This window comes from Phacochoerus africanus, chromosome 3 (assembly GCF_016906955.1).
Source record: "Phacochoerus africanus isolate WHEZ1 chromosome 3, ROS_Pafr_v1, whole genome shotgun sequence".
NCBI lineage: Eukaryota > Metazoa > Chordata > Mammalia > Artiodactyla > Suidae > Phacochoerus > Phacochoerus africanus.
Window position 1 is genome coordinate 159,275,841 of NC_062546.1, and position 23,470 is coordinate 159,299,310.

A 23,470-nucleotide genomic window follows, 5' to 3' on the forward strand; every position below is an offset into this window, starting at 1 on the left:
AAAGGCAGAGTTAGAGGAAGAGGTAAGCAATTCCAAAACAGGGAGGTGTAAGAGTAGTTAAAGAATTTTCAAACATATCCCCATGGCATAAGAACGACGAAAATCCACATCAGATTTAATGTTGTTCTTTATACAAATATAATTACTTTCACCAATATTACCATCTAAGAATATTTATATGGTTTTACCTCAATTCCTTAATGAACTACAAAAAAGATTAGTTTCATATTAGAATTCTAATCGAGTTTCCACATGCTGACTATTTAAATAAGATTATATACAAATAATCTGAAATGATTCCAGTCCTTTAGAGCTATTCCCTGCTAGCCTTCTAGTTGAAAACGAAAATATTAGCAGCACCAAATGTAAGCCACAAAGGAAAAAAAAAAAGACACCACCTGTCTAAACTTTACTTCCTTCAGATTATTTCTCTGAAAGCTTTTAGTTTCCTTACTCCTTCCATCCTTACAAACTCTCTCTCTCTCTCTCTCTCTCTCTCTCTCTCACACACACACACACACACACACACACAGAAAACCTTCCTATCACCTTAACAAGAAAAAAATTAACTTTTAAACAATCCTTTTGTACAAGAGTTTAAGATTACCGCCACTCTTAGACCACTGTACTTGTGGACTTGGGTGAAACTTTAAAACTGTTTATGAAGAGAATTGCCATTTATGGTTCACCAACTTATTCTCTATTTAGACCAGTGATTCTAAACACTGACTCAGAGCCTTCTTTTATTACAAATATTTTGTAACACTTTTGCACTATCATGGAATAAAGTTCTTAGAATATATAACTTATAAACATACCTAAATTTAACAAACCAATTTAATGTCCTAACTGCAATGCAAACAGGAAATTAAAAAGGAATTTAAAATAAAATAATAATGTATTTCAATATGTAAGTACACATGACTTGATGCCATCACTACACTAAGTGTCATAAGAAATAATATTCTTGTACCTACTCATAATCAACCAATATGAATATAAGACAATAATCATCTGATTATCATGGTACTATTTATGCTTAAAATCTAGATATAAAGGCTAAACAATTATAGTCATATTGAATGTACTTGGCAGCTGCATACCAGAGAAATTCATTATATATTAAAACTGTACAGAAAATGTTTTGTGTTGGCATATATAATGAAGTTGTTTCCAGGCTCAAATAATTAAAACTGGATTTTTCATCTACATGAATGACTCATAAGACCTTCAGGTCATGCAAGATGTAGGACAACTTCCCCCTCTATCACAGGAAGTGGAGTATCCCCAGCTTCCACCACAAAAAAATGCTCTTACAAATATCCTAAATTCTTGAGTTTCCTGGCAGCTCAACAGGTTGGGATCTGGTGTTGTCACCGCTGTGGCACAGGAACTTCTGCATGCCATGGGGACAGCCAAAAAAAATCCCAAATTCTCCTACAGAGCAGCTCCCCACCCCCGCCTCAAACTCAAGAACCACAGGGCTGAGGATACCAAGTCAGTCACCTTAGAAATCTATCTTGAATTTATGAAGAGAGTGGCTTCTCTCCATGACAAAGTTATAACAAAACTTATGTGTGCCATTACAGATATTTTTAAGGTCAAAGAATTGAAATCATGCAAACTATGATCTCTGGCTATAAGGAAAATAAGTTAGAAATAAGTTAAAAATCAGTAAATAAAATTTTAGCTTTATATGCAAAATCAATTTCATTTCTATGCATAGCTACAAATGACTAAAAACTATGTTTCTGAGTTAAAATTTATAAAAACAAAAATAAATACAAAGAACCAAAGGAAAACCTAACAAAATATGTTTTAAAAGCACTATAAAGCATACCATAAGTTCTTACTGAAATTCACTAAAGAAAACTTAAATAATTGGAGAGATTTACTACACTCATTAAAATAGAACTCAGTAGTATAACCATGTCTATTCTCCTCAAGTGACATATATATTTAACATTATTTCAATCAAAATCTCGCAGGATTTCCAGTTTCTGGCCAGGCCACTCCATCCTAGCAAGTAAAAACCTGAACAGACTGAAAAACCAACAACACTTCTAATATCTGCCAGAGAAGTGGTGTCACAGGGCGAAGCACTGCCCCTCAAATTAGAGAGATAACAGAGGAATAGAGAGAATCACTATCCAGTAGAGCAGAAACCTCTCCAGGAACTACTGCCAGCGTAGAAACCCCTGAACTATAACTGACAAACTGCTGTGCAAGCTGCAGCACAGGTCACAGATTTGCCTGAGATTCGGTGTGGCTGTGGCTGTGGTGTTGGCCTACACTTGCAGCTCCAATTCAACCCCTAGCCCTGAACTTCCATATGCCACAGGGTGGCCATAAAAATAAACAAACAAACAAAAAAAAATTGAAGGAATTGGTTGCTAGTAGACCTGCCTTGCAAGAAATGTGAAAATAAGTTTCATGAGAAGGAAAAGTGTATAGGTCATAAACTTTAGTCCATATAAAGACAGGAAGAGCATCAGAGAAGGAATAAGTCAAAGTAAAAGGAAAACTTTGATTTTGTTTATTCTAAATTGATGTAACATAACAGTTCGTTCAAAATAACAGCAGTCACATATGCTTATATACAGGCATACTTCAAAGATATTGCACATTTAGTTCCAAACCGTGGCAATAAAGTAAATATCACAATAAAGCAAATCATCTGAATTTTTTGGTTTCCTAGTGCATAAAAAAGTTTTGTTTATACCATACTGTAGTCTATTAAGCATGCAGTAGTATTATGCCTTAAAAAACAATGTGCATACCAAAATTTCATTTATTTTTTTACAAACTTTTAACATACTTTATTGATTTAGGGGCCAAACAAGACAGCATTTGGACAGGTAAGAAAAGCACCTCATTGAAAATAATACATCAGAGTGCTGTCAAGTGAACCCAGTCACAGGATTTGAGCACAGAAAGGACAATCTTTGGATAATGGTGCTTAGGTCATTTATTAAAAAGTGTCCTTTCATAGTCGTGGATGGAGGAAGGCAAGAGTGTAGGACCGTGGCAGATGCTGGGTGGAGGATAAGAACTTACCTACCAGAGCAGGTGGGCTGGTAAGCCGGGAAGGGAGTGAGACCAGCCTGCCCCTCCTGCCCCAGGACTCCAGAAAACCTGATTTGCTGAGCCACTGCCCCCAGGAACACACTCTATGTCTCTACTTTTTTAATATAATGATTTATATTTTTTTCCATTATAGCTAATTTACAGTGTTCTGTCAATTTTCTACTGTACCGCATGGTGATCCAGTTACACATACATGTATACATTCTTTTTTTTTCACATCATCATGCTCCATCATGAGTGACCAGACATAGTTCCCAGTGCTACACAGCAGGATCTCATTGCTAATCCATTCCAAAAGCAATAGTCTGCATCTATTAGACCCAAGCTCCCAATCCATCCCACGCCCTCCACCTCTGCCATGGCATCCACAAGTTCATGATCTTCTATTCTGTGGAAAGGTTCATTTGTGCCATATATTAGATTCCAGATATAAGTGATATCATATGGTATTTGTCTTTCTCTTTCTGACTTACCTTAGTATAAGAGTTTCTAATTCCATCCATGTTGCTGCAAATGGCATTATTTTGTTCTTTTTATGGCTCAGTAGTATTCCATTGTGTATATATACCACATCTTCCTGATCCAATCATCTGTCAGTGGATATTTGGGTTGTTTCCAAGGCTTGGCTATTGTGAATAGCGCTGCAATGAACATGCATGTGCATGTGTCTTTTTCAAGGAAAGTTTTCTCTGGATATATGCCCAAGAGTGGGATTGCTGGGTCCTATGGTAGTTCTATGTATAGTTTTCTAAGGTACCTCCATACTGTTCTCCATAGTGGTTGTACCAGCTTACATTCCCACCAACAGTGCAGGAGGGTTCCCTTTTCTCCACACCCCTCCAGCATTTATTATTCGTGGACTTATTAATGATGGTCATTCTGACTGATGTGAGGTGGTACCTTGTGGCAGTTTTGATTTGCGTTTCTCTAATAATCATTGATGTTGAGCATTTTTTCATGTGTTTTCTGGCCATCTGTATATCTTCCTTGGAGATATTTCTATTCAGGTCTTTTGCCCATTTCTCCATTGGGTTGTTGGCTTTTTTGCTGTTGAGTTGTATAAGTTGCTTGTATATTCTAGACATTAAGCCCTTTTCAGTTGCATCATTTGACACTATTTTCTCCCATTCTGTAAGTTGTCTTTTTGTTATCTTTTTAGTTTCCTTTGCTGTGCAAAACTTGCCAGGTTGATTAGGTCCCATTGGTTTATTTTTGCTCTTATTTCTGTTGCTTTGGGGAGACTGACCAGAGAAATCATTTGTAAGGTTGATGTCAAAGAATGTTTTGCCTATGTTCTCTTCCAGGAGTTTGATGGTGTCTTGTCTTCTACTTAAGTCTTTCAGCCATTTTGAGTTTATTTTTGTGTATGGTGTGAGGGTGTGTTCTAGTTTCATTGCTTTGCATGCAGCTGTCCAGGTTTCCCAGCAATACTTGCTGAAAAGACTGTCTTTTTCCCATTTTATATTCTTGCCTCCTTTGTCAAAGATTAATTGACCAAAGGTGTCTGGGTTTATTTCTGGGTCCTCTATTCTGTTCCATTGGTCCGTCTGTCTGTTTTGGTTCCAGTACCACACTGTCTTGATGACTGTGGCTTTTTAATATTGCCTGAAGTCTGGGAGAGCTATGCCTCTTGCTTGGTTTTGTTCCTCAGAATTGCTGTAGCAATTCTGGGTCATTTGTGGTTCCATACAAATTTTTGGATTATTTGTTCTAGTTCTGTGAAAAATGTCATGGGTAGTTTGAGAGGGATTTTACTGAATCTATAGATTGCTTTAGGTAGTATGTACATTTTCACAATATTAATTTTTCCGACCGAGGAGCATGGAATATCTTTCCATTTCTTTACATCTTCTTTAATTTCCTTGATTAATGTTTTATAGTTCTTGGCATATAAGTCCTTTACCTCCTTGGTCAGGTGTATTCCCAGGTATTTGATTTTTTGGGATGCAATTTTAAAAGGTATTGTGTTTTTGTATTCCTTTTATAATATTTCATTGTTGGTATACAGAAATGCGACTGATTTCTGAATGTTAATCTTATGTCCTGCTACTTTGCTGAATCTGTTGATCCATTCAAGTAGTTTTTGGGTTGAGTCCTTAGGGTTTTCTATATATAGAATTATGTCATCTACATACAGTGACAGTTTTACCTCTTCTCTTCCTATTTGGATGGCCTATTATTTCTTTTGTTTGTCTGATTGCTGTGGCTAGGACTTCCAATACTATATTGAATAACAGTGGTGAGAGTGGGCATCCTTGTCTTGTTCTAGATTTTAGTGGGAAGGCTTTCAGCTTTTCTCCATTGAGTATTATATTTGCTGTGGTTTTGTCATAAGTGGCTTTTATTGTGTTAAGGTATGTTCCCTCTATACCCACTTTGGTAAGAGTTTTTATCATGAATGGATGTTGGACTTTGTCAAAAGCTTTTTCTGCTTCTATTGAGATGATCATGTGGTTTTTGAATTTTCTTTTGTTAATGTGGTGTATGACATTGATTTATTTGCATATGTTGAACCATCCTTGTGCACCTGGGATGAATCCCACCTGGTTGTGGTGTATAATCTTTTTTATGTTGTTGGATTCAGTTGGATAAAATTTTGTTGAGAATTTTTGCATCTATATTCATCAAAGATATTGGCCTATAGTTTTCTTTTTTAGTGGTATCTTTGTCTGGTTTGGGAATTAGGATGATGATCACAGCAAAGAATGTCTTTGGGACTGTTCCTTCTTCTTCAACCTTTTGAAAAAGTTTAAGGAGGATGGGTATAAGTTCTTTGATGTTTAGTAGAATTCACATATGAAGCCATCTGGTCCTGGACTTTTATTTTCAGGGAGTGTTTTTATGACATATTCAATTCCATTTCTAGTGATCAGTCAGTTCAGTTGATCTATTTCTTCTTGATTCAGTTTTGGGCAGGCTGTAAGTCTCTAGAAAGTTGTACATTTCTTCTAGGTTGTCAAATTTGATAGCATACCACTGTTCATTGTATTATCTCATGGTTTTCTGTATTTCTATAGTATCCACTGTGACTTCTGCTTTTTCATTTCTTATTTTCTTTATTTGGATTTTTTTCTCTCCTCTTCTTGGTGAGTCTAGCCAAAGGTTTGTCAATTTTGTTTACCTTTTCAAAGAAACAACTCTTGGTTTCATTGATTTTTTTTCTATTGTTTTTTGAATCTCTATGTTATTGATTTCCTCTCTGATCTTTATGACTTCCTTCCTTCTTCTGACTTTAGGTTTTGTTTGTTCTTCTTCTTCTTCTAATTCATTTTGGTGGTGAGTTAAGTTGTCAATTTGAGATTTTTCTTCTTTTTTTGAGGAAGGCCTGTATTGCTATGAATTTCCCTCTTAGCACTACTTTTGTGGCATCCCAAATATTTTGAGTGATTGTGTCTTCATTATCATTTGTTTTCAGGTATTTTTTAATTTCCTTCACTCCTTTTTTTTTTTTTTGTCTTTTTGCCTTTTCTAGGGCTGCACCCATGGCATATGGAGGTTCCCAGGCTAGGGGTCTAATTGGAGCTGTAGCCACCAGCCTACACCAGAGCCACAGCAACTCAGGATCCAAGCTGTGTCTGCAACCTACACCACAGCTCATGGCAATGCCGGATCGTTAACCCACTAAGCAAGGCCAGGGATCGAATGCACAACCTCATGGTTCCCAGTTGGATTCGTTAACCACTGAGCCACAATGGGAACTCCTCTAATTTCCTTCTTGATTTTCTCATTGATCCATTGGTTTTTTACTAGCATGCTGTTTAGTCTCCATGTAGTCAGTTTTTTCTCATTTCTTTTCCTGTGGTTGATTTCTAGTTTAATGCCATTGTGGTCAGAGAAGATACTTGAAATAATTTCTATAATTTTAAATTTGTTTAGGTTAGCTTTGTGCCTCAGTATGTGATCAATTCTTGAGAATGTTCCATGTACACTTGAGAAGAATGTATATTCTGATTTTTTTGGATGTAATGTCCTGAAAATGTCGATTAAGTCTTACTTACCTATTGTCTTTTAGGAACTATGTTGCCTTACTGATTTTCTATCTAGAGAATCTGTCCATGGATGTGAGTGGGGTATTAAAGTCTCCTACTATGATTGTATCCCATCAATTTCTCCTTTTATGTCTGTCAGTAGTTTTAAGTAGCTAGGTGCTCCTATATTAGGGGCATATATATTGATAATTGTAATATCCTCTTCTTTAATGGATCCTTTAACCATTAAATGGTGTCCTTCTTTGTCTTTATGGCCTTCATTTTAAAGTCTATTTTGTCTGATAAGAATATTGCAATTCCTGCTTTCCTGTCTTGTCCATTGGCATGAAATATCTTTTCCCATGCTCTCACTTTCAATACATATGTGTCCCTTGCCCTAAGGTGAGTGAGTTTCATGTAGACAGCAGATTGAAAGTTTTTGCTTTTTAAACCAATCTGTCACTCTTTGTCTTTTGATTGGTGCATTCAGTCCATTGACATTTAAGGTGATTATTGATAGATATGTATTTATTGCCATTTTAAACCTTGTTATCCAGTTGATTTTCTTTTCTTCTATTCTTTTTTTTGGTTGGATGGTTTCTATTTGTTTTATGCTTGAGTACTTTTCTTTTCAGTTTTTGTGAATGTAATGTTCAGTTTTGATTTGCGGTTGCCCTGTTTTTTACATATGTTAACCTCTTCCTATATCTGCTTGCTTTAACTTGATAGTCATATAGGCTCAAACACATCTTTAAAATAAAAAAAAGAATCTATATTTTCTTACCTTCCTTCCACACATTGTATGATTTTGATGTCTTTTTTTTTTAACATCTTCATGTTTAGATAAGTATGCTGGCTTATTTAAGTGATTGCTTTCCAATTGTGGTTTCCTCCATCCTAATTCTTCTTACTTTTTTTTTTTAACTTGGAGAAGCCCTTTCAGTATTTCTTTTAGAATGGATTTAGTATTGCTGTACTCTTTTAGCTTTTGTTTGTTGGAGAAATTCTTTATTTCCCCTTCTATTTTAAATAATATTCTTGCTGGACAGAGTGTTCTAGGTTGCAAATTTTTTCCTTTCAGCACTTTAAATATATCTTGCCACTCTCTTCTGGTCTGTAGAGTCTCTGTAGAGAAATCAGCTGATAGCCTTATAGGGGTTCCCTTATTATTAATGCTTTGCTTTTCTCTTGCTGGCTTTAGAATCCTCTTTAACTTCTGCCATTTTTATTATAATATGTCTTGGTGTGGGCCTGTTTGGATTTAACTTGTTTGGGGCCCTCTGTGCTTCCTGTTTCTTGATATAAGTATCCTTTAGATTTGGGGAGTTTTTAGCCATAATTTCTTCAAATATATTTTGAATCCCCTTTTCTTTTTCTTTTCCTTCTGGAATTCTTATTATGCATAGAGTGGCCTGTTTTATATTATCCCATAGGTCTCTTATATTGCTTACACATTTTTTCATTTGGTTTTCTGTCTGCTGTCTTGATTGGGTGATTTCCATTATTCTACTTTCCACATCACTAATTCATTCCTCTGCATTATTTATTCTGCTCATTATTGCCTTTAGTTCAGTTTGCATCTCTGCAAATGAATTTTATAGTTTTTCTTGGCTCTTCATTATATTTTCTAGTTCCTTTCTAAAGGAATCTGCATTACTGTTCATATCCCCTCTTAATTCCTTCAGTATTTTCACTATCACCCTTGTGGGTTTTTTTTTTTTTTTTTGGTTTGGTTTTTGGTTTGGGGTTTTTGTTTGTTTGTTTGTTTTTTGTCTTTTCTAGGGCCACGCCTGTGGCATGCGGAGGTTCCCAGTCTAGGGGTCTAATTGGAGCTGTAGCCACCGGCCTACACCAGAGTCACAGCAATGTGGGATCCGAGCCACATCTGCGACCTACACCACAGCTCACGGCAAAGCTGGATCCTTAACCCACTGAGTGAGGCCAGGGATCGAACCTACAACCTCATGGTTCCTAGTCAGGTTCATTAACCACTGCACCATGACGGGAACTCCACTATCTCCCTTTTGAACTCAAAGTCTGTCAGACTGCAGAAGTCTGTTTCATTGTTGACTGCTTTAGGTGAATTCTTCTGTTGCTTTAACTGGGAATGGTTTCTGTGCTTCTTCATCTTGCTTGTGTTTTTTTTTTCTGTGAGTTTGGGGACAACCACCATGGTCTGTCCCTGCCCCCTATAGATTGTGCAAGAGGCAACACATTGCACTTAGCCCACTGATGCCTTTAGCCCACATAAGAGATGCCTGGCTACCTGTAGCCTGCATAAGAAATGCCCAGTCTCCCGTAAAGCAGCAAGAGGCTTTCCACCACCCTGTAGCCTGTGCCAGAGCCACTCCTCCCTCTGAGAGCCCCTGGGGGCACGCACACTCCATCGCAGTGTTTCCTATGGAGGTCCGCCCCTCCTCCTCTTGCCCTCCCCAACAATGGCACTTTGCCTCTCCTGCGGGTCTGGACCTTCTCCCAGGTTCCCTCTGCCTAAGCATTCTCATCCCCAGCCATTCCTCCCCACCCCCATGGCTCACTGCTCCTTATCCCCTTAGGCTGTTTCCACAGTGCCAACCCCAGTCCTCTCACTGAGACTGACCTCCAGAGCCTAAGTCTCAGTGCCCAGCCCCCACCTGAGCATCCCAGGCTGTGGTATCTGGGCCAGTGGTTCAGATGATCTGTGTGGCTCTCGCTCTGCTTTGCTGTTCTCAGTCCAGCTTCTGCACTTTTCTCAGTGACTTTGAGGTCCCTCTGACTCAGCTGATCTTTCCGTCAGTTAGGTGGCTTCCCAGGAGGTGGGTTCCTTTTCTCCTTCACAGCTCCCTCTCGGGAATGCTAGTCCTGTCCTGATTCTCTGTTTTTGTTGTTGTTGTTGTTGTTGTTGTTCTACCCAGTTATGTCATGAGTTTCTTGCCCTTTTTAGAAGTTTAAGTTCTTCTGCCAGCATTCAGTTGATATTCTGTATGAGTCATTTTACATGTATGTGCGTTTTTTTGATGTGTTTGTGGAAGAAGGTGAGCGCAACCTCTTACTCCTCCTCCATCTTGCTCTGCCCCTTCATATCTCTTTCAAATGTGGAGATGATTTCTTGATCTCACGGTATGGGGATCCAGGGCTAGAAAGCTACAGGACAGACAGGACAACAGTGTGATGTCCTATATTCCTGGGCTGGCATGAGGTTCTGATAAAAGTGAGGTCTTAGGGCTCTGGCTTTAAAAAGCATTGTCACTAGTCCAGAGTAAATGAAAATGTGATTCCTTAGAAATAATACTGCATCTCCCAGTGTTTTTAAAAAATTAATTTTTCCCTTTGCTTATACTTTTTAAGACTCCTACTCTATGTAAAAGAAATCACGTCACTACCACACTGGGGCTCTTTCTATCCTTCTCTTGAGCCCCCATCACTCCTCCTTCTCCATCCTACCCCTGACAACCTCTCCCCATCCTTACCCTGACCACCCCTCCCCTCTGCCCAGCACTTAAGAGCAGGGATCACACCACAGGGTGATGAGCAGTGATGCAGTCTCACCTGGCCTTCTGTTACTAGGATGTGGCTTTAGAGAAGGCTGCTAGGATGCTTGCAAACACATCAGGGGTCTGGGATGCATCAATGGCAAAGTAGATGCCCTATTTATTGTAGTCTGAGTGTGGTAGGTCTCCAGGCAGATTTTCAAGGCCTTCTCATTATCATCTGATCTGCAGATCAAAGGTGCCTGAGGATGTCATCTTTCATAGGCTCTTTTGGAGTGTTGAACTCCTCCTGGTAGGAACTGCCACTCTTTGGATGAATCAGTCTTCCTGTGATTCTCCAGATCAGCAGAGAGTCTGGGATGCTGAATTCAATCACAAAATCAAGCTTCTCTTTCCACTTCTCCATGAGGTCATCAAGCCTTTCTGCCTGCCTCACGGTCTGAGGGAAGCATCTAGCAAAAAACCATTTTTGCATGGAGGGGTCTCCAAATTCTTCTCAATGCACTCCACAACCATTTCATCACTACCAGTTTCCCAGCATCCATAGTTGCCTTCAGCTTTCCCAGCTCTGAGCCAGAAGCTGCCATGGCCCTCAGCATGTCCCCAGTGGCCAAATGGCAGACACAGAAGTTTTCAACCAATCTGGGTGCCTAAGTATATTTTCTGGCCCCAGGTGGCCCCAGCAGCACATCCCAGATGCCTTTAGGACCCTCTTAAGCTGGTTTAGCTGCCGGCATGTTAGGAGCCATGGCCACCTATGTTTCTCACTGCTTAACCCCATACCTTAATTTTAAATATATTGCTAAAAAATGTTAACTATATCTAAGCCTTCAGGAAGGTATAACCTTTTTGCAATAGTAACATCAAAGAGCACTGATTATGGATCACCATAACAAATATAATAATGAAAAAGCTTGGAACATTGTAAGAATTAACAAAATATGACACTTCCATGAAGTGAGCAAAAAGTGTTGGAAAAAAATGGCACCAACAGACTTGCTGACACAGGGTTGCCACAAATCTTCAACATGTAAAAAAAACATGTTTACTGTACTTCACAATATCTGTGAAGTACAGTAAAGAGAATCACAAGAAAATGAGGTATGCCAATAAAAGCTAAAGGAATGACAGCACTGATACAAGGGACAAGATAAGAAATTAGAATTATTATAAGGTATTTGCACTACCCATGAAGTAGTAGAGTGTTACTTGAAAGTCAACTTGGAATAGCTGTAAATGTATATTGCAAACTCTAGGGCAACCATTTTAAAAAGTATTTTTTTAAGTATAATTGATATGCTAGACTAAATGAATCATAAAATGTCCAATTAAAAACTCAAAATGCAAAAAAGAGTCAAAAACAAAAATAGGAACAAAGAACAAGGACAGGAAATAGAAAATATTTTTTTCTTAAATATGGTATATATCCTCCAACCATATCAATAATCATTTAGAAGGTCCTGATCTAAAGGCACCAATGAAAAGGCAAAGATTGTCAAAGTGGATCAAAAAATAAGACTCAATTATATGTTTTCCACAAGAAACCTCAACTATAAAAATACATATAGGTTAAAAGTAAGTAGATGAAGAAAGATGTATCATGCTACCCACTAATCAAAAAAAAAAAAAAAAGGCAGGAGTAGCCATATTAATTTCAAACAGAGCAGACTTCAGAGCCAGGAAAGTTATCAGAGAAAAAGAGGGGCATTACATAATGATAAAGGGGTCAATTTTCCAAGAAGACTTAACAGTCCTTACCATATATAGGTAAAAATAGAGCATAAAATGTATGAGGCAAAAACTGATAGAAACTGCAAGGAGACATAGTGAGTCCACTATTACAGTTGGAGATGTCAATACCTCTCTTTCAGAATGGACAGATCCAGCATATAAAAAATGAGTAAGGACATAGTTTAATTCAACAATGCCATCAATCAACTGGATATAATGGATATCTATAGACTACTTAATCCAACAACAACACAAAACATATTATGCTCAAGCTCATATAAATATTTAACCAGATAGGCCACATTCTGGACCATAAAACACACTTTAACACACTTAAAAAAAATAATGCAATTATTTTTCAGACCATAATGGAATTATGATAAAAATCAATAACAGAAAGATAGGTGGAACATCTATCAGACCATAATGGAATTATGATAAAAATCAATAACAGAAAGATAGTGGAACATCCCAAAATATTTAAAGATTAAACAACATACCTCTACATAACACATGGGCCAAAGAAGAAATTTCAAGAGAAATAAAAATACTTTCAACTAAAAGAAAATGAAAATGTAAATATAACTCATCAAGACTTGTGGTATGCAGCAAAAGCAATGCTTAGAGGAAAATTTATAGCATTGAATGCACATATTAGAAAAGAAGATCTAAAAATCAATCATCTTCTACCTTGAGGAGATTAAATTCTAAGAAAGAGGAAGAAAAGAAAAATTACAGAGAAAATCAATACAATTGATAACAAAAAATCATAGAAAAAATCAATGAAACCAAAAGCTGGTCCTTTGAAAAGGGCCATAAAATCAGTAAGCCTTTAGTCAGGCTAAGAAAAGAAGTGAGAGGACACAAACTACTAGTAGAAATGAAAGAGGGGATATACTACAGATACCCTGAACATTAAAAGAATAATCAAGAAATATTATGAACAACTTTATGCCCACAAATTTGATAACCTATATGAAATGGACAAATTCCTTGAAATATACAATCTGCCAAAACTAACACAAGAGGAAATATACAATCTGAATAGTCCTATATCTATCAAAGACATTGAATCAGTAATTTACAACCTTCCAGAAAGCAGAAAACTAATAGAAAACAGCAGGCCCAGATGGGTTCCCTGATGAATTCTAACAAATATTTAAGGAAAGAATTATACCAATTTTCTATAAAACTTTCAGAAGATAGAAGAGGTAATAGTTCCTAACTCATCCTATGAAGCCAGCATAGATAAAGGCAAAGATAAAGAAGTCAGCATAGATAAAGCATATATAAAGCCAGAACTAGATAAAGCCATTACAAGAAAACTACCATCAGTAGTTTTCTCACCACTGTTTTTCAATATTGTACTGGAAGCCCTTGCTAATGCAATAAGATAAGAAAAGGAAATAAAGTTATACAGATTGGGAAGGAATATATAAAGCTTTTTTGTTCACAGATGACATGATCATCTTTGTAGAAAATCCAAAATAATCAAAAAGAATTCCTGGAACTAAATTATGTTAACAAGGTTGCAATATACAGTTAATATTAAAAACTCAATGGCTTTCCTTGGTACCAGCAATGATCAAGTGGATGAAATTAAAACACATAACAGCTTAGGTTAGCACCCCCAAAATAAAATACTTAGGTAGAAATGTAACAACTTGTACAAGATCTACATGAGGAAAATTGACAATTCTGATAATGAAATCCAAGAACTAAATAAATGGAGATATATTCCATAGTCATGGATAGGAAGACTCAATATTATCAAGATGTAAATTTTTCCCATCTTTATCTATAACTTCAATTAAATTCCAATCAAAATTCCAGCAAGTTATTTTGTGGCTATCAACATTGTTTCTAAAGTTTACATGGAGAAGAAAAAGACTCGTAATAGTCAACACAATATTGAAAGAGAACAACAAAGTTGAAGTACTGATACTACTCAACTTACTATAGCAAATCTTAAGATTTACCATAAGATTACAGTAATTAAGATAGTGTGTTATTTATGAAAGAATAGACAAATAGATCAATGGAACAGAACAGTTGACAAACATGGTCAACCGATCTTTGACAACAGAACAAAGGTAACACAATGGAGAAAAGACAGGCTTTTTAACAAATGTTTCCAGAACAACTGGACTTCCACATGCAAAAAGAATGAATGTTGTGGTTAAATTATAAGAAAAGCAAGGAGATACATACAGTAAAAAATCAGACTAGAGGTTAATTCCAGAGGGACATTAGAAACAGCCTGTTAGGTATATTAGAAACAGCCATATTAAGGTCTTTGATATGATGAATATGTAAACAACTCAATAAAAAAAGGCAAAAGATCTGAATCCTCAGACTCAAGAAAAACAACAAAATTGAAATTCTGACTAAATACCTCATAGTAAAACTGAGAAGACAAAGATCTTGAAAGTAATAAAAAAAGAAAAACAGATAACTTACAAAGAACATTTCTTACAAGATAACATTTTCAAAGTTCTGTGGAAAAGTACTGTCCCAAAACATCATCTGCTTAGCTAAATTCTCACGAGTTTAATACTGCATAAAGAGTAGAAAGCCAATCTTCAGTTTAAGCCATCACAGTGGTACAGAGCAACAAGCTGGTACCAGCTGCTTGAATATAATTAGAAAGCAGACAAATAGATTCTTTAGAACAGTTGGAAAGGGCCAAATATTATTTCAAAATCCCTTGGAGACTAGGACCATGTAAAAAAAAAAGAAACTAATTCAAAACAAATCATAGATCTAAGAGTAAGAACAAAAACTATAAAACTCTTAGAAGAAAATTTAGGAGTAAATCAAGGTAACTTTGAATAAGGCAATAGTTTCTTATATGATAAAAAAAAAGAACAATCAACAAAAGGAAAAAAAATAGGCTCTTTTTCCAAATGAGGTCACATTCAAAGGTACCAGGGAGTCAGGACTTCAACAAATCTCTTTAGAAGGCATAATTCAACACACAGCAGATCTGAATAAACATTTCCCAAAAGAAGATATATGAGTGGCCATTAAGCATATGAAAATATCCTCAACATTAACCATTAGGAAAATGCAAATCAAAACCACAATGAGATACTACTTCACACCCACTAGCATGGGTAGAATCAAAGGCAAACAATGACAAGTGTTGGTGAGGATGTGGAGAAAATAGAACCTTCATACATTACTACTTGGAATGTAAAATGGTGTTGCCACTTTGGAAAACAGTTTGGCTGTTTCTTAAAAGGTTAAACATAGAGCTACCATATGACTCAGAAATTCCATTCTTAGGTATATCCTGGGAGAACTGAAAACATATGTCCACATGAAAACTTACATACCCATATTCATGCCATTATTAATAACAGTCAAAAGATGAAAACAATCTAGTTGTCCATCAACTGATGAATGGATAAACATTCAAAATGTAAACCCATATAATGGAATATTATTCAGCCATTAAAAACGAAGTTCTTATATATGCTACCACATGGATGAGCCTTGAATATTTAATGCCAGGTGAAAGAAACCATATACAAAAGGACATATGTTGTACATTTCCATATAATGAAATGTCCAGAATATGCAAATACAAAGAGATAGAAAGTAGAGTCATGGTTGTCCGGGGCTGAGGAGAAGGGGAAAGAGGGCAGGATGGGAGTGACTGAGTACTAGGGTTTACTTTTGGGGTGATAAAAATGTTCTTTAGTTAAATAATGCTGCTCCTTGCTCTCTGTGAATATACTATAAAACACTGAATTGCCCTTTTTTTTTTTCCTGCTTTTTAGGGTGATACCTATAGTATGTGGAAGCTCCCAGACTAGGGTTCTAAGCAGAGCTACAGCTACCAGCCTACATCACAGTCACAGCAATGCAGGATCCAAGCCACATCTGCGACCTATATCAGAGCTCACACTGGGTCCTTAACCCAGTGATGAAGCCAGGGATCGAACCCACATCCTTATGGATCCTAGTCGAATTCGTTACCACTGAGCCATGATGGGAACTCCCTGAACTGCACATTTTAAAGGGTTGGATTTATGGTATATGACTTACACCTAAATAAAAATGTTATAAAAAGACACTTTAAAATATTGTTTGAAATAATGATAGAAAAATAAATAAATAAATAAATAAAATAAAATATTGTTTGAAATGGTTTTCTCTCACTAGTCAAGTGAAGTATACAGATAATCTACGACCTAGCCAGTCTACTCCTAGATATGTGTATACACATATGTATCCAAGATTACACTCATGTGATTATTGTATATAATATGTAATCTTGGATACATATGTATATCTAAAATTTCTGGGACAGTTACATAATAACATCTATGAAAGTGTTTATTATAGTGTAATACTTTTTGCTTGGAAATTGGAGGCAACCTACATACCCATCATTAGAAAAGCATGTATTGTAGATGAGTTCGCTGTAGTATTAGGCAACCATTTGATAAAACAGAGTACATGCACATATTTCAAAGATTTCACAGGGATTAACCTCAATAATATGATGATTGGCAAGAATATATGTATGTGTATATATATATATTCACTTATTAAAAATCGATGCACAAAGTATTCATTTTTGCAAAATCACATACAAACAAAAAGGTACATGTTACATACATTAACTGAATGCCTAAGAGGAGAAGAAGAAAATAGGAGCAATGTAAATAGGAATAAAACAGAATTAATTAATTCCCATGTCATATACCTATCATTTTGAAAATGCAATAAAGTAAGAATTCTAGGGAACTGAGAAGACAGGAAACCAAATGCAGGGTAGAATAGGGTTAATGCCAACATCTGGGCTTCTTTTTGCTCTACATGATTCACAGGCCAGGCTTCCCTTCCATTTACCAGACCAGAGGTAGAAGAGACACAGATGATGAGTCTTACATTATATTTATGTTTACGGAAATGCTCTTAGAGTCAAGAATAAATAGTTTACTAAAAGTCATTTGTATAACTATGAAAATGACTCTAACAAAATAAGTAGGCCAACCAAACTCATCACCAGAGAATCTTGCCATTATATTATACATTTTAGTTGGTTCATAGTTGTGTTTTTCTAATAATTCATTTGTTATTTTTTTGTTATTTTTGTATATTGATCCCTTCTATATTGACTGTTATTGACTATTTAGTAAAAATAGATCTATATATACCTAGGATTCATATATCTCCCTACCCCGAACTAGAATTAGAAAGTTATATTATCTACAAATTTTTCATTCAGTAAATAGATAAGAGTTCTGTTTACTTTTTTCCCATAACCTTTGGGTCACAAAGGTATTTTTTCAATAATTTTAAAACAGAAGTACTTCATTACTATGGCCTCTTCCTTAATCAGTCTTACAATCATCAAACTAAAAATTCTAGGAATATTGGCACTGTTTCCATAAGAAACAAAGTAATCATTTCATTTCTAAAGTATAAAATTATCTTCTCTAGTTTTCTTTTTGAATAAAACTTCATTTTGTTGCCTGAAATTGTTAGTAGTTCCAGAACCATTTCTCTGGCTTACTGAATATGTGGCAGAAGTTTAAATTGTTTCCAGACTTCATGCTATTTTTATATTAGTCATCTGAGCAAATACTATTCAGCGTACTCTTTACTTAGAAACAATTTTTCAAACACTCTACCTCCAAGAAGTAAGAAGCGATGAGAATTAATACATCTGGATTCAAAGAAAATCCTGTGTTTGACAAGAGTACATTTACTGATAATAAATTGTCTAAAAGAAATTTCTCAACAATATGTGAACATATAGAAAATAATAAGACTTTTCTGGGAATAAGCTTTAAAGAACACATAAGGAGCATTTTATCATTTGATAAATCATCTTTTTAAACAAATTTCAGAGGGAAAAAAGCCACTATTAGTGGTTATTTTGTATAAATTTAATTCTCCATTAAAATAGTATCTCTTTTACATAAGCAATACATTCAACATGACAGAAAAATTGTGTAGCTTTTGGTCAGGAAGACAATTTTACATAAACCAAATTTGAGGGTTAGCAAGTACACAGTTTTTGGTTAAACTCTCAGAGCCTTTGTAGAGGAAGGATATTGAATAAGATGATCACTTGGGTCCCTAAAACTCTGTAATTCTCTGAAACCAAAGTCTAGCCTTGTCTTAATGGAATGAAATAAGAGATTCCAAACATTTGGTCGGTTACCAACTCCAATACTTAACCATTTTCACAATCAGGAAATTCTTCTGGACTAGCCTAAATCTTAAGCCCTTCCAATAATTTTTTCTATAATGTGGTTAGAAAACAGATGATTACTTTTCCTTGTATGGAAAAAATTAATTCCATACTTGAATAGAGCATATAAATCACACCTAACACTTTCTTCTCCAGGCCGAACGGTCCCAAACTTTTCTTTAAAAGAAACCTCAATTTCCAACTTTTTAATCATGTAGTGGCTTTCCTGTGATTCTGCTCCAAGGTTTCAAGATTTTAGCTGTGGATCTCAAACCCAGACAACAAAATTCATGGAGGATCTGAAGAAAGTGAGTGTAATTCTCTACCAGTTTGTGGACATGGACAAGAAGATAGATATTTCAGGAAATAGGAAAAACTTTACTCTTTGTATATCACGACCACCAATTTTGAGAAATGATTATAACTTTCTCTCTGCCAAGAATGCCAGCGTAAATGAATGGGTGGTTCTCCTCTATCATCCACAAACTAGAAGGTACAAATAGCTTTTCTTTATAGGACTCTAAGGAAAGACATATTTCAAATTAGGTGGATCAAACTACTGACTATTTTCTGATCTCTTACAATAGCAATGTGGTCATACTTGTGCTTTGTGCATGGTGTCTCAGCTAAAATTAAACTGCTATGATGGAAGGCATTTATGATGACAGAAAGTAAAGAACGTTTTGAATGTAAGATCTTATTCAAAATTCTATTACTTTCTACCACTTCATGGCCCATGTCCTTCCAAAGGTTATTACTTAATGTTTCTGGGCCTCAGTTTCCTTAATTATGAATATGCAATTGAGAATAATAATATGTACCCACCTAGGATTGTCATGAAATTGTAATACGATAATTAAAGTAGAACACAGACATACATTATCCTTTCATCCATTCAGGCTAACTCTGGCATAGCACCGATACACAATTACAATCCTTCATAAACATCAACAGGAAACCGTTTACAGCAAGAATATCATGACCTTGGAGTTCCCGTCATGGCTCAGTGGTTGACGAATCCAACTAGGAACCATGAGGTTGCAGGTTCAATCCCTGCCCTTGCTCATTGGGTTAAGGATCTGGCATTGTCATGAGCTGTGGTGTAGGTCGCATACCGGGCTCAGATGCCACATTGCTGTAGCCCTGGAGTAGGCCAGCAGCTACAGCTCCAGTTCAACCTCTAGCCTGGGAACCTCCATGTGTCGCAGAAGCAGCCCTAGAAAAGGCAAAAAGGCAAAAAGGCAAAAAAAAAAATCATGACCAGAGTATTTTTACTGAAGATTGACAAGGTCTTAGGGGATACACATACATTTCACTCATAGTTTTCTGCCATCTCTCCCCAGATTTTAGCCACAAGGCCTGTCTTCTCCTTAACCTTGAGTTCAGCCTTGCAAGTGCTAGTCTCCTTCCTCTCATATCATCCTCACAACCTTCATTGCCCACTCTTTGTTACATGAAAAATTTGGGTCCAGTTCCAAGTTCTGTACTGAAAACACAGATCTTCTCCTAACAAGGTACTCAGTAAATCGCAGAAGGCACTAAAGAATTATTAGGTATCTGTTTTTTCTGCTACAAAAGGAAAGAGCTTTCTTGTTGATAAGGTGTTTGATGAACACTTATCTTCCTTCATTCATTCCTGTGGGAAACTGCACTAAAGGAAGTTGTTAGTCATGCCAAAAACTAAAAATAATCAACACTGAATCATGCTAAATATCTTCATCTTAAAAATACTTCTTTGCACTTTACATTTTGTAGCATCAAATATTTCCAGTGTCCATGGTCAATGATTCCAGTAATAAAACTCAAAACCAAATACACTGATATTCTTCAAAGCAAAACCTATGGACAGTGGTTGAATAGATAATATTTTTTTAAACTTTTGTATAATTTGGGGGGGAAGATTTTTTAGGGCCACACCCATGGCATATGGAAGTTCCCAGGCTAGAGGTCAAATTGAGCTGTAGCTGCCAGCCTACACCACAGCCACGGCAATGCAGGCCACGAGCTGCGTCTGTGACCTACACCACAGCTCAGGGCAATGCCAGATCCTTAACCCACTGAGGGAAGTCAGGGATCGAACTCACATCCTCATAGATACGAGTCAGATTTGTTTCTGCTGAGCCACAAGGGGAACTCCCTGTATAATTATTTTTATCATCACCTACCCCATGTCATTTTTCTAGTTATAGTCTTTCTATTTTTGCTCTGCTAAGTGAATTAATTACCTGTAGAATGGCTCTTGACTAGGGAAACACTCTATGATTTTAATTATTTTGGATAAAGTAAATCAAGAATTGACCACACAAAAGTGAACTTCATCAAAGTCTGAGATGATTAAGAGGAAAACAATCTTTCAAATTAGCTATTTTTCTATTACAAGAGTTACCTGGAAATTATTAATTAAATTGTGTGACATTTGGTTCCTAAACTTCATAATTGAAATGTTAACAAGGTATTCTTTTTTTTAAGTTTAAAGGGTATATAGATGATGGTTTGATCTATACTGTATAGTGATTACCATGATAAGTGTAGTTAATATCTTCCAACTCATACAGATATAATGAAATAAATTTCTCCTTGTGATGAGAACTCTTAGGATCTACTATTTTTCACAACTTTCCTACGTATCATACAGCAATGTGAACTAGTCATCATGTTGGATACTGCATCTCTTATACTTATTTATCTTATAATTGAAAGTTTGTACAATTTGACCTCCATCATCCAATTTCCCCTTCTCCCATCCCCTTCTACTTATCCCAAATCTGACCTCTTTTTCTATGGTCAGTGGTTTTAGTGGCTTTCCATTAGACTCCACATATAAAAGGAGTATTTGTCTTTCTCTGACTTACTTCACTTAACATAATGTCTTCAAGGTCCATTAATGTTGTCACAAATGGTAGGATTTCCGCATTTTTTATGGTTGAGTAACATTCTTCTCTGTGTGTGTAGGACAACTTCTTTATCCATTCATCCATCAATGGACATTTGTGCTGTTTCCATGTCTTGGCTATTGTAGATAATGCTGCTCTGAACATGGGGGTATCTTTTCAAGTTAGTGTTTTCATTTCTTTTAGATATATTCTCAGAAGTTAAATTACTGGAAGACATGATAATTCTATTAGCAAAGTATTTTCATTAACATTAGTCTCTTTAAAAAGTATTGCCTTCTACACATTTGTAGCACATTTTTATAATTTGCCATTTTAAACATCTTTTTTCAGAGTTCCTGTCATAGCTCAGCGGAAACGAATCTGACTAGTATTCTTGAGGATGCAGGTTCAATCCTTGGGCTCGCTCTGTGGGTGTTGCTGTGAGCTGTGATTTAGGTAACGGATGTGGCTTGTATCTGGCATTGCTGTGGCTGTGGTGTATTTAGGCTGGCGGCTATAGCTCCAATTTGACCCCGAGCCTGGGAATTGCCATATGCCATGGGTATGGCCCTAAAAAGACAAAAAAAAATTTTCAAAATATCATTATTTAAATAGTAAATTAATATCTATATGAGTTAAAAATGGAATATTCCTTTAATTATATTATTTTGCTAATAAAAAGGAATAGTTCTAAGATTCCAATCATTTCAAATTAATGCTACTGTTTATAATTTGGAGTCAAATCTTACATATTACCATTAATTTGCTTTGTTTTATATTTTAAGCCTTTCTCTCAAACACCACCAACTAATCCATTAACTGCAAATACCTCAAAATACAGAAAGCTTTTTTATTTCCAAATAACAATATTCTTTTTGATTATTTATAACAAGCCAATATTTTACACCAAAGGATTTAGTATTTGTACTTTATGAATTTGTCACTTTTTTATCAAAAATGTCCAAATATCAGCATGTATATGGTTCAAATCACTAGTTATCTTAGCATCCCCAAAGAAAAATATCAACACGTGTTCCTTTCTACCATCTGCACATGGAGCTAATAGGAAATTGTGGGAATCTGTTGTACATACCACAAAGATTGCTTATGATTTCAACTTTTTATCTCAGCTAAAACCAGCATTTACATTCTTTTCTCCAAATTGGGTAGTCTGTACTCTGAGGGAAGAGCTGGAGTTGGTTGACCATTATGACTTTTATTCACTATGTGTAATGACCACCACATGGCATTTAATGTCATATATCCGCTGGATTACATGTCTGGTGAGAATGTCTTACTCCCTGTTGCTTATTTATGGTAAATTGTCTCCTTTGAGGTTAAGGACATAGAAAAACCTGGGGATTTTTTTCTGGTTTAACCAATGACATCAGATTTCCAGGGATTGCTAAATACGTACTAGAGTTTTAAAGTGCATGCTTACCATATTGCATGCAATGATTGTCTTATTGCTACACAAATTCTCCTTAGGAATTGCTCAATTATGACTCACAGTATATGAGTTGGACTCACTTAAGGCTGTAGCATTTTAGAAAATTACTTCACAAAGATATTTAAACAGAAGTTAGCATATTTCTATACTATTTCTAGAAGAAAGCATCATAACAAATTCAATATATTAAAAATAAAATTTCTTTTCTTCCACGCAATAATACATTGACTCGTTTCATACTTTCTTATAGTTTTCCATATTTTTTAGTTCTCATTTCCATTACATATTTGAACTTCCTGTTCAGTTGCCATAAATCATGTCTAAAAAATTAAATTCTTGACTCTAACATTTTAATTGTCTTATTTTTTTCTGACGTAGAAAAGGTATATTTTATGAAAGCTTTTTATTATAGCTTAAGTTGGTTTTTGTAGTAAAATAGATCCACATTTGAATCTCCATTTTGCCATGTATCAGCTATGAAAGTTCAGGGACATTAATTTACCTCCATAACTCTATTTTCTCATGTGTAAGATAATAATAATGAAAGTTACATGTAGAAATTAAACTGAGCAAAAAATATAAAGCACATAATTAATGACTAATCAACATCAAGTGAATAAATGTGCTAATTATTAACATTATAACCCAAGAAACCAAAACAAGAAGACTTCAACCAC

The 23,470-nt window shown here is 35.7% G+C and overlaps 1 long non-coding RNA gene and 1 pseudogene across 1 annotated transcript in view; both read right to left on the reverse strand.

Moving 5' to 3' along the window:
- Window positions 1–23,470, reverse strand: part of LOC125123370 (uncharacterized) — a 200,713-nt gene that overhangs the window by 16,191 nt on the left and 161,052 nt on the right. The gene's annotated exons all lie outside the window — the stretch shown is intronic.
- On the reverse strand, window positions 10,598–11,274 carry LOC125123369 (adenylate kinase 2, mitochondrial-like; annotated as a pseudogene).